Genomic DNA, 14,297 nt, shown 5'->3' with positions numbered 1-14,297 from the left:
CTCAGTATGTTCTGAGTTCTGCTTTCTCCTATCTATTCTAATCTAGGACATCATTTTGTAGTTTGTGCTGTTAGTACTGTTTCTGGTACTTAAAAGAGAGATTTTAGTAAGTATGCTATTTAATTTGACAGATGGAGAATGGTTCTCTTTAAATTTTTTCTTAGTGGGACGACAGAGAACTAAGTTTTTACTGGTGCAAGATACACAATTGTAGAATTAATTGTGACATTTGTACATATACATTATATAATGCTGTTCATTTCATTCTTCTTTTTTTTTATTCAGGTTAAATATTTTTTTTCTTTTTTTATTGTTGGTTGTTCAAAACATTAAATAGTTTTTGATATATCATATTTCACACTTTGATTCAAGTGGGTTATAAACTCCCATTTTTACCCCGTATACAGATTGCAGAAACACATCAGTTTCACTTCCATTGATTTACATATTGCCATACTCGTGTCTGTTGTATTCTGCTGCCCCTCCTATCTTCTACTATGCCCCCTCCCCTCCCCTCTCATCCCCTCTTCTCTCTCTACCCTGTCTACTGTAGTTCATTTCTTCCCTTTGTATTATTTTTCCCTTTTCCCTCACTTCCTCTTGTATGTAATTTTGTATAACCCTGAGGGTCTCCTTCAATTTCCATGCAATTTCCCTCCTCTCTCCCTTTACCTCCCACTTCTCATCCCTGTTTAATGTTTGTCTTCTTCTCATGCTCTTCTTTCCTACTCTGTTCTTAGTTACTCTCCTTATATCAAAGAAGACATTTGACATTTGTTTTTTAGGGATTGGCTAGCTTCACTTAGCATAATCTGTTCTTAATACCTCCTATTTTCCTCCTTTCCTTCCTCCATATGATCTTTTTCTCTACTCTACTATTCTCACCTTGTTTCCATGAAATCCATTCCCTCTTTTATCTTTCTAGCTTCCACATATAAGTGAATACATATGATCTTTGGCTTTCTGAGCCAGGCTTATTTCACTTAACATGATAGTCTTTTCTTCTATCCATTTTTAAGAAATTAATTTGAATGTAACTTGGACATAAAGATAAAGAAAAATTCTAGAAAAACAAAATATTTGAAAAGCAAGGGAAAGAGACTTAGACTGAGTGCCCCAGTCTCTTTATGCACATAATCTCCTTAGTCATCCAACAGAATGAATAGACAGTTTAGAAGGGAGGGGAGGGGAGGGGGAATAGTAGGGGATAGGAAAGATAGCAGAACTCAACAGTCACTAATATACCATTATGGAAAAATGTGAATATCTAACTGATGTGATTCTGCAATTTGTATTTGGGGTAAAAATGGAAGTTCATAACCCACTTGAGTCAAATGTATGAAAGATGATATGTAAAGCTTTCTAATGTTTGAACAACCGATAAAAAAGAATATTTACAAATGAAGAAAACAAAAAGAAAATGCATATATTACTAAGGGCAATATACAAACCAAATTTGCATATAACAGCAAAATGTATTACAAAATACATAGTGAACTTGATCATTATATGCAACCAAAATAAAATATTGACAACCCAGTATAATGTCTTCTAATTTTGTAGTCCTAATTTATTTGAAAAAGTATGGGTAAAATGGTAATGGTTTTATAGTTTTCTCTATGAAATAATAAATAATTTTTGCATTTCCTAACTTGCTTGTTAAAATTTAGTTTGTGCCTGTTTTGTGTAAAAGATACTACACTTACCCTATACGGCTCAGAAAACTAGTCAACCATGTGGATAGATGCTTATCCCGATAGTTAACTAAATGTCCTTGACACTGGAAGAAATCCAAGACATTACTTGAAGAATGTAACAGAGTCCATGAGGATTTGCCACTTGGTCATGTCTGTGCTTTCTTAAGTTGCATTCTGGTGCTATGCCAGTAAGAAATGGAAAGAGAAGTATACAAAACTGTATATTGTGGCTGCTTTGAAATCCCAAAACGTTCATAAAATCCTTCCAAAGATTGTTGGCATCAACACTTTTCAGTGGTAAACTTGGAGGAAAAGGAAAGATTATATCTGGTAAAATATAAACCTTTAAGTATGCACATCAGATATGAGATACACTAAGCAAAGAATATTTACCAATAACATAATTCCCGTTATCTTTCCATATCTTCACAAGATACTTTTACTCCCATGTGTAGAGCAGTTTTCTACTTTTCTCATCAAGTTGGCATGGCAATTACTTTGGCTATGCACCAATTTATTTTATTCTTTCTCTAGGTACTCAAGATTTCACCTTTTCCAGGAAATTCACTTTTTTTTTCTACCCTCTCAGAATTTATATTGAAGCAGTGAAAGTATCAACAGGTTTTTGTCTCTATGACTTGACAGGTATGATTTATGACTTCAGAACATACAGAGTAAAACATTTTTTCAAGCAAATACTTTTATCTACTAACTATTATAAATTCTCAGAACATGACTTAATTAGTTTAATAGACTATCTGTCTTTTTACATGTCTTATTAAAGGCCCTCTTTCTAAGTACAGGAAGTGGACAGAATAAATAAAAAAGTGGATGACATAGAAAAAATTTGTTATTGTTTAAATATATATTTTCTTCCCTTTGTGACCCTCAAAGTTAATTATTTCCCTATACATGCATTTGCAAAATCAATTTATCTAAAAAACCTTGATAAAAGACCTTACAAATGATATGTTCTGGTGACTGACTCTAAACTTTCTATCTTTTCCTTGCAGTATTGACAATTTTTATGGATAAAAATGTGCTAGATAGAGGTCAAATTTAGGTGGGTTCAAATCTATGTAAAGAAGCCTAATTTCATTTTTGAGCAGATGGAATTGCCTGAGTGGCCTTAAAAGTCATTACAGTTTTATATGAAGCTTGGTAAATTCCCAGTCCTCTGATAGGAACCCATACATAGGGATAGAGAACAAAGGCCCTGGGCAGATCGAGATGATCTCAGTATTATGTTTTGGCACTAACAGTCCATGAAAAATAAATGACTTATCTTAGCAGACCCTTCATATTTTTAAAAAGTCATTTCACTTCAGTTTTACTTCAGGTAAAGAGCTATTAAGATCTTTACTTCACTTAAAATACTTGCATTCCAGGAAGTTTCTACATCATTAATTCATTACCTCCACCTCTTTTGTTTTAAATTACTATAGATATGAGTATGAATGTTTATTTCATTAGGAAGTTAAAAACAGTTTCCCTAGAAATGATCTCTAAACAGGGCTACTCTTCTTTTTCTTTTTTTTTTTATTGTTGGTCGTTCAAAACATTACACAGTTCTTAATACATCATCTTTCACAGTTTGATTCAAGTGGGTTATGAACTCCCAACTTTACCCCATATACAGATTTCTGTATCACATCAGTTACCCTTCCATTGATTGACATGTTGCTTTTCTAGTGTTTGATGTATTCTGCTGTCAGTCCTATTCTCTACTATTCCCCCTACCCTTCCCTCCCCTCCCCTTTTCCCTCTCTACCCCTTCTACTGTAAATCATTTCTTCCATTTGTATTATCTTGTCTTACCCCTCCTTTCCTCTTATATATCATTCTCACTCCCTTTCCCTCCCACCTCTCATCCCTGTTTAATGTAAATCTTTTTCTCAAGCTCTTCGTCCCTACCCTGTCCTTGCTTACTCCCCTTATATCAAAGGGGTCATTTGATATTTGTTTTTTAATGCTTGACTAGCTTCACTTAGCATAATCTGCTCTAATGCCATCCATTTCCCTCCAAATTCTATGATTTTGTCATTTCTTAATGCAGAGTAATACTCCATTGTGTATAAATGCCACATTTTTTTATCGATTCATCTATTGAAGGGCATCTAGGTTGGTTCCACAATCTTGCTATCGTGAATTGTGCTGCTATGAACATCGATGCAGCAGTGTCCCTGTAGCATGCTCTTTTTAAGTCTTTAGGGAATAGAATGAGAAGGGGAATAGCTGGGTCAAATGGTGGTTCCATTCCCAGCTTTCCAAGAAATCTCCATACTGCTTTCCAAATTGGCTGCACCAATTTGCAGTCCCACCAGCAATGAACAAGAGTACCCTTTTCCCCGCATCCTCTCCAGCACTTATTGTTGTTTGACTTCCTAATGGCTGCCAATCTTACTGGAGTGAGATGGTATCTTAGGGTAGTTTTGATTTGCATTTCTCTGACTGCTAGCGATGGTGAGCATTTCTTCATGTACTTATTGATTGATTGTATGTCCTCCTCTGAGAAGTGTCTATTCAGGTCCTTGGACCATTTATTGATTGGGTTATTTGTTATCTTATTATCTAATTTTTTGAGTTCTTTGTACATTCTGGTTATTAGGGCTCTATCTGAAGTGTGTGGATTAAAGATTTGTTCCCAGGATGTAGGCTCCCTATTTATCTCTCTTATTGTTTCTTTTGCTGAGAAAAAACTCTTTAGTTTGAGTATGTCCCATTTGTTGATTCTAGTTGTTAACTCTTGCGCTATGGGTGTCCTATTGAGGAATTTGGGGCCCGATCCCACAGTATGTAGATCATAGCCAACTTTTTCTTCTATCAGATGCCATGTCTCTGATTTAATATCAAGCTCCTTGATCCATTTTAAGTTAACTTTTGTGCAAGGGGAGAGATAGGGATTCAGATTCATTTTGATGCAAATGGATTTCCAGTTTTCCCAGCACCATTTGTTGAAGATGCTATCCTTCCTCCATTGCATGCTTTTAGCCCCTTTATCAAATATAATGTAGTTGTAGTTTTGTGGATTTGTTACTGTGTCCTCTATTCTGTACCATTGGTCCACCCGCCTGTTTTGGTACCAGTACCATGCAGTTTTTGTTACTATTGCTCTGTAGTATAGTTTGAAGTCCAGTATCGCTATACCGCCTGATTCACACTCTCTGCTTAGCATTGTTTTTGCTATTCTGGGTCTTTTATTATTCCATATGAATTTCATGATTCTTTTATCTGTTTCTACAAGAAATGCTTTTGGAATTTTGATTGGTATTGCATTGAATTTATAGAGAACTTTTGGCAATATCGCCATTTTGATGATGTTAGTTCTGCCAATCCATGAGCGGGGTATATTTCTCCATCTTCTAAGGTCCTCTTCTATGTCTTTCTTTAGGGTTCTGTAATTTTCATTATATAAATCTTTCACCTCTCTTGTTAGGTTGATTCCCAAGTATTTTATTTTTTGGGGGGAATATTGTGAATGGAGTAGTTGTCCTCATTTCCGTTTCAGAGGATTTGTCACTGATATACAGGAATGCCTTTGATTTATGCGTGTTGATCTTATATCCTGCCACTTTGCTGAATTCATTTATTAGCTCTAATAGCTTCTTTGTAGACCCTTTTGGGTCTGCTAGGTATAGGATCATATCATCTGCAAATAGTGATAATTTAAGTTCTTCTTTTCCTATTTTTATGCCTTTAATTTCTTTCATCTGTCTAATTGCTCTGGCCAGTGTTTCAAGGACTGTGTTGAACAGAAGTGGTGAGAGAGGGCATCCCTGTCTTGTACCAGATCTTAGAGGGAATGCCTTCAATTTTTCTCCATTCAGAATGATGCTGGCCTGTGGCTTATCATAGATTGCTTTTAAAATGTTGAGGTATGTTCCGGTTATCCCTAATTTTTCTAGAGTTTTGAACATAAAGGGATGCTGAACTTTGTCAAATGCTTTTTCTGCATCTATCGAGATGATCATATGGTTCTTATTTTTAAGTCTATTGATGTGGTGAATAACATTTATTGATTTCCGTATATTGAACCAGCCTTGCATCCCAGGGATGAATCCTACTTGATCATGGTGTATAATTTTTTTGATATGTATTTGAATCCGATTCACCAGAATTTTATTGAGGATTTTTGCGTCTAGGTTCATTAGAGATATTGGTCTGTAGTTTTCTTTCTTTGAAGTGTCTTTGTCTGGTTTCGGAATCAGGGTGATGTTGGCCTCATAGAATGAATTTGGAAGTTCTCCCTCTTTTTCTATTTCCTGAAATAGCTTGAAAAGTATTGGTGTTAGTTCCTCTTTAAAGGTTTTGTAAAACTCTGCTGTATACCCGTCCGGTCCTGGGCTTTTCTTAGTTGGTAATCTTTTGATGGTTTCTTCTATTTCCTCTATTGTTATTGGTCTGTTTAGGTTGTCTATATCCTCCTGACTCAATCTGGGCAGATCATAAGACTTAAGGAATTTATCTATGCCTTCATTATCTTCTATTTTATTGGAGTATAAGGATTCAAAATAATTTCTGATTATCTTCTGTATTTCTGAAGTGTCTGTTGTGATATTGCCTTTTTCATCCCGTATGTTAGTAATTTGAGTTCTCTCTCTTCTTCTCTTCGTTAGCATGGCTAAGGGCCTGTCGACTTTATTTATTTTTTCAAAGAACCAACTTTTAGTTTTGTCAATTTTTTCAATTGTTTCTTTTGTTTCAATTTCATTAATTTCTGCTCTGATTTTAATTATTTCTTGCCTTCTACTTCTTTTGTTGTTGTTTTGCTCTTCTTTTTCTAGGATTTTAAGATGAAGTAAGAGATCATTTATTTGTTGGTTTTTTCTTTTTTTGAAGAATGAACTCCAAGCGATGAATTTTCCTCTTAGAACTGCTTTCAATGTGTCCCATAGATTCCGATATGTTGTGTCTGTGTTTTCATTTAACACTAGGAAGTTTTTAATTTCCTTCTTGATATCTTCTAAAACCCATTGATCATTCAGCATCCTATTGTTCATTCTCCAAGTGATGCTTGATGTTTCCTTCCTTCTTTTATCATTCATTTTCAGTTTTATTCCATTATGATAAGATAAGGTGCTGGTATTATCTCTACCCCTTTATATTGTCTAAGAGTTGCCCTGTGACATAATATATGGTCTATTTTTGAGAAGGTTTTATGTGCTGCTGAGAAAAAGGTGTAACTACTTGATGTTGGGTGGTATATTCTATATATGTCAATTAAGTCTAGGTTGTTAATTGTGTTATTGAGTTCTATAGTTTTTTTATTTAACTTTTGTTTGGAAGATCTGTCCAGTGGTGAGAAAGGTGTGTTGAAGTCTCCCATGATTATTGTATGGTGATCTATTAGACTCTTGAACTTGAGAAGAGTTTGCTTGATGGACACAGCTGCACCATTATTTGGGGCATATATATTTATGATTGTTATGTCTTGTTGGTGTATGGTTCCCTTGAGCAGTATGAAGTGTCCTTCTTTATCCCTTTTGATTAACTTTGGCTTGAAATCTATGTTATTATATATGAGTATGGACACTCCTGCTTGTTTCTGCAGTCCATATGAGTGGTATGATTTTTCCCAACCTTTCACCTTCAGTCTATGAATATCTTTTCCTATCAGGTGCATCTCCTGTAGGCAGCACATTGTTGGGTCTTGTTTTGTGATCCATTTTACTAGCCTGTGTCTCTTAATTGGTGAGTTTAAGCCATTAACATTTAGGGTTATTATTGAGATATGGTTTATTCTTCTAGCCATATTTGTTTATTGATGCTACTAAACCTGATTTTTTATTCTCTTTGACTACTTTCCCCCCTTTACTGTCCTACCTTCTATTGTTGGTTTTCAATGTTATTGTCTATTTCCTCTTCCTGTAATGTTTTGCAAAGGATTTTTTGAAGAGATGGTTTTCTAGCTGCGAATTCTTTTAACTTTTGTTTATCGTTGAAGGTTTTAATTTCATCTTCTATCCTGAAGCTTAATTTCGCCGGATACACGATTCTTGGTTGGAACCCATTTTCTTTCAGTATTTGAAATATGTTATTCCAGGATCTTCTAGCTTTCAGAGTCTGTGTTGAGAGATCAGCTGTTATCCTGATTGGTTTGCCCCTAAATGTAATCTGCTTTCTTTCTCTTGCAGCTTTTAAAATTCTCTCCTTATTCTGTATGTTGGACATCTTCATTATAATGTGTCTAGGTGTGGATCTCTTATGATTTTGCACATTCGGCGTCCTGTAGGCTTCTAAGATTTGGGATTCTGTCTCATTCTTCAAGTCTGGGAAGTTTTCTCGTATTATTTCACTGAATAGACTGTTTATTCCTTTGGTATGGAGCTCTGTGCCTTCCTGTATCCCAGTGACCCTTAAATTTGGTCTTTTGATATTGTCCCATAATTCTTGGATGTTCTGCTCATGGTTTCTTAGCAGACTTGTTGAGCTGTCTATGTTCTTTTCCAGTTGAAATACTTTGTCTTCATTGTCTGATGTTCTCTCTTCTAAGTGATCTACTCTGCTGGTAGTATTCTCAATTGAGTTTTTAATTTGGTTTATTGTTTCCTGCATTTCTAAGATTTCTATTTGTTTGTTTTTTATTACCTCTATCTCCCTGTGAAATTGATCTTTTACTTTCTGGATTTGTTTGTCAATGTGATCTTTCATTGTCTGATTTTGCTGTCTCATGTCTTCCTTGAGACTCCAGATCATCTGAAGCATATATATCCTGAACTCTTTATCTGACATTCCATCTGTTGCAGCTATTACCTCTTCTAAAGTTGAGTTGACCTGCATTGCTTGGGGTCCTTTCTTTCCTTGTCTTTTCATGCTGCTCACGTTTCTTTCTGCTTGGTAGAACTGTTGTGTTTATGAGTTTTTCCCCCTAATATTTATATTGCTCTTGTATAGTTGAGAAATCTCCCTTGCAGGGCGGTTAGTGGCTGTGCTCCTTCTCTAGTTGGGGTGATCTCAAAACTGTGTTGGCAGGCCGCTAGGCCTGCTCTGCCTGTTGTTCGCAGGTCTGCCCACCCTGCCGGAGTGGGTGGCGGCTCTGCTCTGCACCCCCTCCAATTGTGGCAATATGACTATCACCCCCTCGGGTCGTTGGGCCTGATCCGGATGCGGACGGCTGCTCTGCTCTGCCCCCCTACTCCAATTGGAGTGGCGTATCTACCGTGCTGGCAGGCCTCTAGGCCTGATCCATTGGTGGGTCTCAGGTCTGCCTGACTCTGGCAGTAAGGGGAGTTGGGTGTCAAGAGTCCTTTGTTCCTTGAGGTCACGCCCACAGAGAGATTTTGAAGTTTCCTGGTTGTTCGCCAGGTGGGTGGGGCTATTAGCAGAGCCCGGAGGGCATGGCCATGTGCGGGGCCATGCGGGGACCCTTCTAGCTGAGTCGGGCCACTGGGAGCCACGTGAAGAGCGGGGTAGCTGTGTCTGCATGGTTAAGATCCGGGCGGGTGGTTTGGCTGTTTGCCGAGTGAGAGCAGGGCCTCCCGGGAGAACTGATATGGCGGAGGCATCTGCTGGTTTGGGCTGTCACTCCGCTCCATGCCGCCGCTGCTTTCAGAAGCTGCTGGTGGTTGTGGAATTGGACCTCTGCGCCCGCCGAGGGGGGCCACCTATAGAGCCGGGTAGCTGTGACCGCGTGGTTAGGAACCAGGCAGGTGAGGCGGCTGTTCCCAGAGCGAGCACTAGGCCTCCTAGGGGCGCCCGGATGGCGGAGGCCGAAATACGTTTCGGGCGGGGCGGGCCAAGTCGCTCCGGGTGTCCGCTGCTTGCAAAAACGGCCGCTAGTTGCAGGGGTTGATTTCTGCACACGCCGCTGGGCCACCTGTCTAGCCGGGTAGCTGTGGCCGCGTGATTGGGGACCAGGTGGGTTAGGCGGCTCCTCCCAGAGCGAGCACTAGGCCTCCCAGGGGAGCCTGGATGGCGGAGGCCGAATTCCAGTTCGGGCGGGGCGGGCCAAGTCGCTCCGGGTGTCCGCTGCTTGCAAAAACGGCCGCTAGTTGCAGGGGTTGATATCTGCACCCGCCACGGGGCCACCTGTCTAGCCGGGTAGCTGTGGCTGCGTGATTAGGGACCAGGTGGGTTAGGTGGCTCCTCCTAGAGCGAGAGCTAAGCCTCCCGGGAGAGCCGCTTGCCGGAGTGGCTGATGGCTGCGGGACCAGATCTCTGTGCCCGCATGGCCGTCCAAGATCGACTTCTCTGGGACAAACTGTCAATTCCAATAAACCTACCAGTTCACGGCAGCTCTCTTCTTAAGGGAATTATGCTAGAAGTTCCTCTGTAGGTAGGCTGGTTCCTCTGTAGGTAGGCCGCCATGTTGGATCCCCCTCTTTTCTTTTTCTTGACCAGAATTTATCACATCTGGTAACTTTTACAAAGGTATTGTTTTTTGGTGGGGGACCAGTAATTGAACTCAGGGGCACCTGATTACTGAGCCACATCCTCAGTCTTATTTTATATTTTATTTAGAGACACAGTTTCACTGAGTTGTGGCACCTTGCTTTTGCTGAAATTGGCTTTGAACACTCTATCCTCCTGGCTCAGTCTCAGGAGTCACTGATATTACAGGTGTTTTGCCACAGCACCTGGCTACAAAGGTATTCTTTACTTAACATATTAAGTCTTTCAAGAGTCTGAAGATATCAAAACCAATCTTTTGTTATTGTGTTGTTAATTTTGTTTCCATATGATCAACTCAGTATTGTGAATTTTTGCCTCTCAACATGCATTGTGTGTTTTATTTGGTTTTCTCCTTTTACATAATGCAATTACTTTTTCATCCTAAATTCTCATTCACTTTTTTGCCCAATACACATAAAAATTCTTCCCTTTCCCCATCTCAAAGAGTCACACATAGTCTACAGTTAAGAAATGATTAATTGCTTATTTTCAGATTGCCCATAGAAACTTAATTATCAATAGATTTGAAATTATTAATTATAAGCAAGACATTTTTAAATAATATCTAGATCTATTCTCTATATGATACTCTAATAGATTTATTTCAGAATGAGAATGATGAAAATCATAAACTTTATATTTAGGAAATGGTGATCACTTAGTTTTGTTTCTTTTTCCCCCATCGGCCTGTACTAAGATCAAATTGTGCTTTTCCTCAGTGCAATTTCACATTTTGAATCTTCATTTTTATCAGAAGTTTTTCTCTTGTCTACTATAACATAAAAACAGAACACTGTAAAAAATGGAAAAAAAAACACATCAGTCAATACAAAGAACAAAAAATTATCTGAAGAAATTCTATGAGCCGAAGAGGGAGTTATAACAATATGCTCATATCATTCTAGAAACAGTAACACACACCTTTAATCCCAGTAATTTAGGAGGCTGAGTCAGAAGGATTGCAAGTTCAAGGACAGTCTCAGAAACTTATCAAGACCCTAAGCAGTTTAGTAAGAACTTGTCTCTAAATTAAAAGTACTAGGGATATGGCTCAGTGGTAAAGTGACAATGGGTTGAAGTTCAACATCTCTTTTATTTTTAAAGAATAAGAAGAAACAATAAAAACAATATGTTCAGGTCATTAAGCATTCATAAAATATATTATTTTTAATAAACCATACTTTTAATATGACTTTTATATGCATTTGGCAGAATAATCCTCATATATGTGTGCATGTATATGTGGTTTTGTGTACACACATATACCCATATATATGTTTGTGTGTGTATATATATATATATATATATATATATATATATATATATATATATATATATATATATATATACATTTCAGGAATGAAGAAGAGACAAGCTTCTAAGATGAAAAGTTTTTATTTGTAAGCTTGAAAAATACAACTTATATCCAGAAATTGAATATCTGTAATGATGAATTCTGATCTAAATCTTGACTAAGGATAAAAAAGTGTTATTGATAAAATCACAAAAACTTTCAAGTTTTGTATTGAAGCATTAGAAAAACTAGAGACCTAATAATGAATATGTTACCATGCGTAGAAAGATACACTTTACTGATATATTTTGATATGGATTTTAATATAATATACATGTCAATAAATTAATTCAGTAATTATATTACATAGAATCAGAAGATTCCCAGGAAGTTACACAAGGTGAATGTCTTCCATATTATGTATTCAATTCAAACTTGAATACAAAACTTATTCAATATACATATATGAGCCAGATATTGGGCTAGTATGTTAAGAAATTAAAATTAATAATACAATGCTCTATCCTGAACAAACTCACTATTTATTGAAGGAGTACAAAGTAATTATTTTTGCAAATGAGCCTGCCAAAATTGAGAGTAAAATTATCAATTTTATATGAGGATAAAATGTAAAATTCTTTACAAATCAAGTGATAGTGAATGTATGGAGATTTATTTAATATAAAAATTAAAAATGGGAACAGAAATGATTTTTCTATTCTGTACATGTGAGGACCTATTTTACTGAAAGAAATTCAATAGAAAGCAAAGCAAACTTTAAGATAGGGAGCATAAAGACAGTTTTTTAAAAAGTACTGCTGTAATGTGAAAGAATGATAGCTAGGGCTCAATAGGTTAACAATAAATTATATGGTTTGATTATTGTGAGAAATAAAAAAAATGCTACTGATATGCGTGATGCAGTAAATAGGGAAACATTGTGAAGCTATTTAAATATATGATAACAAATTAGGAACATTGGTAGTAAGTATGTCCTCAATAACAGGTCATGTAAGTTGTAGTATATAGTTCCCAGTTGGGTATTGCTGAGTAGATAAAGAAGAGATAGTGGAGGCTGGGCTGTAGCTCAGTGGTAGAGCACCTGCCTCATATATTTGAGGTATTGGGTTCAACTCTCAGCACCACATAAAAGTAAATAAATAAAGATTTGTGTTCATTTACAACTAAAAAAAATATTTAGCAAAAGAAGAGGTAGTGAAAGTAAAAAATATTATATAAAATTTTTCTTTTTAAATAAGAATGAAATAATATAAGAATATACTCAATTAAGGAAAGAAGTTTGCAATTTTTTGAAGAAGTGGAATGTATGAAATTACATTTTATGTCACAAAGTAAATAGACTAAACACAAAAATTTTCTTTTTGATAATTAATTATTAGTTTTAAGATACATTAGTAACATATGTGTGTGATTTAACTAAAACATTAATAAGATAGGTTATTAGATTTATGTATGTGTAATTACATGACATAAACTAATACTGTTAAAGGTTAGAAAAGCATGAGTGTGGTGAAAGTTATATGCAGAAGGATGCTCACAATGATTGACAATTGAATAAGATTGTCTAAAAAGGGAGTGAAGTTCATTCAGAGATGGATAAAAGACTTCCATGTCAATGTACTTCAACTTCCATTTGAGTAAAAATGTTACTGTCAGTGGAGTAATGAAGAGTGTGATTAGGAAAAGCATTGATATGATAATGTAGTACCTCTAGGATGCAGAAGGCAAGATCATTGGGTGAACTGAAATTTTAAGCTACTGGAAGAAAATTTTGCATTGATACTGCATCACAAAAAATGATAACATGAGTATTATTAGAGAGAAGAATCATGAAACGAGTAAATAAAATATTCAATAAATGAGAAGAAAAGAATCAGTCAGTTATAAATGACTAAAATTCAAAGCAACATTAGATGGTAGAAAGATTATGACATAAAGGTCAAGCTAGGGAAACAAATTGAAGGTAATATTTACAAAGGAGTTTATAGATTAAGAAAGACTCTATTATTGATCTTGACTTTGACATGGAAAAATGGAAGTTAAGAAAATGAAGAGGTGGCAGAGATGGATTCAGAAAAAAATACTGTGTGAGTCTTGTATGTGGTTGCAAATAAAATAAATAAGCTAAGACCTCTTGTCTAGGGTATGCTAGCTTCTTATTTGTATGTCAAAATACCACAGAAAATTATCTCAAAACAGAAATAATTTTTTTCTCATTATTCAGAGGTTTTAGTCCATGGTTAGCCAACTTCATGTCTTTGGGCCTCTGGTGAAGCAGAACATTATGGTGGGGAGCACATGGCAGAACAAACCTGCTTATATTATTATGGACATAAAGTAAAAGGGAGGGGCAGGGATAAGACAAATCCTGAGTACCTACTCTCCCCGAGTATGGCCTACCTCCTAAAGTATCCATAAAAATTCCAATAGCACCACCAACTGAAGACCATGATTTTAATACATGAGCTTTTGGAGGACATTTCAGATCCAAACTATAGCATTCTGCCCCAGGACCCCAAAAGTTTATTCCCATTTCACAAATGTAAAATGCACTCAGTTCCCTTCAACAGTCTCTGGAGTCTCAACAGTTACAGAATTGCTCAAAAGTTACAGTCCTAAGATTCAATGACACAGTAAATATTTCTATTTTAAAAGGGAAGAATGAAGACCTAGAAATTAGTGATGAGACCAAAGCAAGATCAAATGCAGCTGGGCAGACATTAAAATCTGTAGATTCTTGTCTAAAATTCAAGGCACAGGATGGCTGATGTGAACTTCAAATGAATTGGGCAGTCCGGACTCTATAGCCCAGGCCATTCTCTTGGGTTGATTCTGATCATTCCTGCAACGTTCCTTAGCAGGCATTCCGTGTTCCTGGTATCTCTACTTCAGCT

The sequence above is a fragment of the Ictidomys tridecemlineatus genome, chromosome Y (genome assembly GCF_052094955.1).
Source record: "Ictidomys tridecemlineatus isolate mIctTri1 chromosome Y, mIctTri1.hap1, whole genome shotgun sequence".
NCBI classification, from domain to species: domain Eukaryota; kingdom Metazoa; phylum Chordata; class Mammalia; order Rodentia; family Sciuridae; genus Ictidomys; species Ictidomys tridecemlineatus.
Note: the sequence above shows the minus strand (reverse complement) of the source record.